The sequence below is a fragment of the Gekko japonicus genome, unplaced genomic scaffold (genome assembly GCF_001447785.1).
Source record: "Gekko japonicus isolate JY-2015 unplaced genomic scaffold, Gekko_japonicus_V1.1 scaffold1846, whole genome shotgun sequence".
Lineage (NCBI taxonomy): Eukaryota > Metazoa > Chordata > Lepidosauria > Squamata > Gekkonidae > Gekko > Gekko japonicus.
This window is the reverse complement of record NW_015168707.1, coordinates 298,326-303,110: the sequence shown is the minus strand read 5'-3', so window position 1 is coordinate 303,110 and position 4,785 is coordinate 298,326. Positions and strand designations below refer to the sequence as shown.

The 4,785-nt window shown below is 53.2% G+C and overlaps 1 protein-coding gene across 1 annotated transcript in view; it reads left to right on the top strand.

The window, feature by feature from the left end:
• The window catches only part of PTPRO (protein tyrosine phosphatase, receptor type O), a gene marked incomplete at its 5' end in the record, with an annotated part of 101,965 nt that overhangs the window by 77,749 nt on the left and 19,431 nt on the right, over positions 1-4,785 (top strand). The window lies entirely within an intron of this gene.

The window sequence follows — 4,785 nt, the reverse complement described above, 5'->3', positions numbered from 1 at the left end:
GGGGAGCCGGTCCTCGCTGCCGCAGCCGCCTCCTAACCGGAGCCGGCAGGCAGGCCGGGCGGCCGGGGGGGCACCGGCCTCGCTGCCGCCGCGGGGAGATGGGGGGGATGGAGGAGACGGAGCTCTTCTCCCCCCTCCCCCGCGAGTATCGCGGGTCCCCCCTTGTATATTATAAAGCTGATTTGGAGTGGCATTTCTCCTATGGGGTGGGAGGATTCCATTCACGTCAAAATAATTTGGGTGCAAGAGCTGCCACTCACAACGGAGACCGTGGCCACTGGCTGCCTTCTCTGACTCCCGCCCACCCTCCGAGTCAGTTGGCGCCCTGAGCTGCCACTCAAAAGGCGCTGCTGCCGTTGGCTGGGTGCGTGGCAGGGTCCCACCCATAGAAGCCCTGGCCAGCCTCTCACCCTCAGTCGACACGGAGACGCCGGACAGGATGGGCTTTCTGGCGGGTGGAGGTGGCAAGGCAGCCATGTCTTTACTCCCTATGTGCCAAATGGTGGTGGGGAGGTGGGAGGATGGCCCGCCTGGCATTGCCACGCCTTGCTGCTGCCCTCCACCCTAGCCGGCCTGGCCTGCACCACCACCTTCTTCCTCGCCACAATCTGGATGCGACCTTCTTGCACCTCCCTCCCACGCCTGGCCCATTGACCGAGGCTGACGGAGAGCCGAGCCGTGCCTGGAGGGGGGCCGGACAGAAACAAAACGGCAGCTCCCCACCCTACCTTGCTCTGGCTTCCTCTCTCCCGGCACTGACATCACCTCCGTGTGGGCTGCTGAGAGGATAGAATGGAGGGAGGGGCGGTGGACAGCCAGGAGGGAGGGAGGTGGACATCGCCAGCACCACCCTGGGAACACTGGTCCGCCATGCCGCCAAGGGGGGGCAGCCCAGTACAGTGGCCAGGTGGCACTGACGGCAAGGGAGAGAGTCCTGGCTGTGAGGTGACTCCAGAAAAAAGGCTTTGCGCAATGAGGGGCGGGCTGCGGTGGAGGCGGCCCGCGGGACTCACCCAGCCAGAGAGCCACTGACGGCCCATGTGGTTGCCCTTGATGCTGGTATCTGTGGAGGTGGCAGGAGATGCTGCCACGGCCCTCTGTGTGCTTCGACACGGCCTGGGCAGGGAGCTGCTGCTGGCCCGTCCCATCGCCACACCACCATCCCGGGACTGAGGGCCAGGTAGAGAGCGGAGGGGGGCTGGGGGAGGACCCGCCCCCGCCTTTCTAGAGCTCGTTGCATTGTTCCTGCAACGGTCCTTGCTCCTAGTATAATATAACAATGATTTACAGCGGCACATACTCTTAAGAAACCACTACAATAAAAACATAATTAAAAACACTAAAAATACAAGAGCAATAGAATCAAACAGCTCTTCAATATATAGCTATAACCTTCAAATTATCGGGAAGTGCCTTTCTAAGCTTACTGTGTCTTTCCATATATTCAAGAAAGGGAAACCAACGTTCCAAACAAAATCTGAATCGAACTCTGGATTCTCTGCCAAGAATATAACATCTGATATTTTGTCCGTGACCAGGTATTCCCATAACTTATTAAACCACATAACCGATGAGGGTTGTATACCATTTCCCCAGTGCCTAGCCACTAAAGTCTTGGCTGCCCCCAACATCATCTTTCCCATGCTTGACCCGCAGCCAGCTCTACACCAAGGGCAAGGGGTGGTGATGGCCTTGGGCCCATGGCCACCCCACCCTGGTTGTCCTCAGGGACATCACTGCTGCACTTCAAACCCCCCCCCCTCACCTCCCGGCCAGGAGCCACAGGAGTTAACCTTCCCTGCTCATTTCCCAGGTATCTTTACAGCCAGCACGGCAAGCTGGGCATGCATCAGGGGGCTTCCTGAACTCTTCCCTTTTGTGTGCAGGCAGGGGTTTGGATGATGGGATGTGCCGGGGAGGGCAGCAAGAGGAAGAGGCAGTGCCAAGAGGTGGAGTCCTCAGACACCATTGTCTCTATCTTGTTCTCTATAGTTAATTTCTTTTGAGAGCACCCGTGCATCTTCAAAGCTGCAAGGCAGGGTGAAATTCAGCAGTGGGGGGCTGCTCGGATGATGTGGAGGTCTGCCTCCCAAACTTGTCTTTCTCTTCCGTTCCCTCCCCCCATTCGACATTCCCTGCTCTTGAACTCTTGGCTCGGCTCTGTCCTTCTCCCTTCAGAAGTAAAGGAGTGTTTTCTAATACCAACAGTTCTTCACCCATCTATCACGTTCCCAATTCCATAAGCGCAATAGCAAAATAACACAGCAACAAATGGGCTGTGAGCCTATTTGGCAGGCTGGTGCTCTTCAACAGGCGTTTGGGACATAATAACGACACGACATTTTTGCATACATCTCCTTGGAAGTAAGAGAGCCAGTTTGGTGTAGTGGTTAAGAGTGTGGACTCTACTCTGGGAGAACCAGATTCCCCACTCCTTCACATGCAGCTGCTGGAGTGACCTTGGGTCAGTCACAAGTTCTGTCAGAGCTGTTCTTGAAAGAGTGGTTTCTCTCAGAGCTCTCTCAGCCCCACCGACCTCACAGGGTGTCTGTTGTGGGGAGAGGAAGGGAAAAAGATTGTAAGCCACTCTGAGACTCCGAGTGAAGGGCGGGGTACAAATCCAATCTCTTCTTCTTCTTCTAAGTGATGAAGACAAGTGAGCCTCCAGGTGAGAGAACGTCTTAGAGCATTGGTGCAACAACTGAAAAGGACCTGCTCTTGGTCGATGCCAGTCTACAGGGCTTTCTTAGCAGATCTGAATGTTCACGAGGGTTCGCTTGTGAGAAGATGCTCCACTAGGGCTCGCCTTCTTCTGTCTTCCTACAACCCCTCTACATAGTCCCACCCTGAATTGTGTTTTCTTAGCATGCTTCAGTAGTAGCAAAGGGAGTGCTTCCCCCTTCAGTTATCCAACACACCATGGGAAGACCACGCAGCATGCATGTGAATGGCAGCATCACTGGAGAGCTGGTGTGGTGTGGGGTAGTGGTTAGAGCATTGGACGAAGATCTGGGAGACCCACGCTTGAATCCCCACTCTGCCATGGAAGCTCAGTGGGGGGTCTTGGGCTACTCACACACTTTTCAGACGAACGTACGCGACATGGTTGTTCTAAGGATAAAAGGAGAGCGGGAGTACAGTATGTGCCTTAGTGAGCTTTGGAGGAAGGGAAGGATTTTCTCCCTTTGTCACAATGCAAGAACTCGTGGGCACTCAATGAAATTGCTGAGCAGTTGGGTTAGAACGCATAAAAGGAAGTACTCGATCACCCAAAGAGTGATCAACACATGGAATTCACTGCCACAGGAGGTGGTGGCAGCTACAAGCATGGACGGCTTCAAGAGGAAATTGGATAAACATATGGAGCGGAGGTCCATCAGTGGCTATTCGCCTCAAGGTATAGGTAGGAACTCTCTGTCAGTGGCAGGTGATGCTCTGTACTCTTGGTACTTTGGGGGGGGGCAACAGTGGGAGGGGTTCTAGTGTCCACTCGTGGGCCACTGGGGGACCTCCCGGTGGTATTTTTGGCCACTGTGTGACAGAGTGTTTATTTATTTTATTTATTTTTGGATTTATCCAGTGTTGGACTGGATGGGCCAGTGGCCTGATCCAATATTGGCTTCTCTCTTACGTTCTTATTGAAATGTGCTGGAATGACAGAATCACGTGGGGGGCACAAGTTCTGTGCATCTTCCCAACCTCACAAATCCTTTGTGTCATATACACTACAATGAGTGTTCCACATCAAAGTCACATCACCATTCGCAGGTGATTGTTGGCATGCCAGTCAGACTTGGTTAAGCATCTGAAAAGGTGGAGAGATGCCGGTGAATGTAGATTAAATGGAGCTGCAGTCACAGTTTTACATCTGAACAGCAGCAAGATGAATATCTTTGAGGGGCATCCCCATATTTAAACTGGGATTGCCAGCCTTGATGAGCGGATATCGGCATTTGTGATCACGGACAATCTGATTGTGGGGCCCATTTTTCAATATAGCATTTGGCCATCTGTTCCTTCCAGTGATAACATATTTTTGGCCACGGACCTCATCATCAGTGCCAGCTACCCGGCGCTCACAGGAGCAAAAAGGAAGGATAAACAAGGCCCACCTCTGGGTAGAGGCCAGAAGTCCACTGCCAGTGCCAGCTGCTCTTTGGGTGGCTACCAAATAGCACTGGCTATTTCATCACCCATTTAGCATGCCTTTTAAATTATAAACATATAAATATTTGCGGCAGCTACCCAGGTCCCTAGCATAGAACATAAGAACGTAAGAGAAGCTAATGTTGGATCAGGCCAGTGGCCCATCCACTCCAACATTCTGTGTCACACAGTGGCCAAAAATACCAGGTGCCATCAGGAGATCCAGCAGTGGGGCCAGGACATTAGAAGCCCTCCCCCTGTTGACCCCCCCAAAAAAGCACCAAGAAGACAGAGCATCACTTGCCCCAGACTGAGAGTTCCTGTCTATACCTTCTGCCTAACAGCCACTGATGGGCCTCTGCTCCATATGTTTATCCAGTCCCCTTTTGAAGCTGTCTATGCCGCTACTTCCTGTGGCAGTGAATTCCATATGTTTGCTTATTTATTTAATTCAATGTATATCCCACTCTCCTTGCCAGGCAGGCTCAGGGCGGCTTACATTAAAAAGTAAAAATACATTAGGGTTGCCAAGTGAGAACTCAGCCGCAGCGGGGGACTCCTGTCTGGAGGCTGGAGCATGCACGCACGCGCGCAAAGCGCGTGCACGTCGCATCCACGTTGCCCGGAAGTGATGCAGGC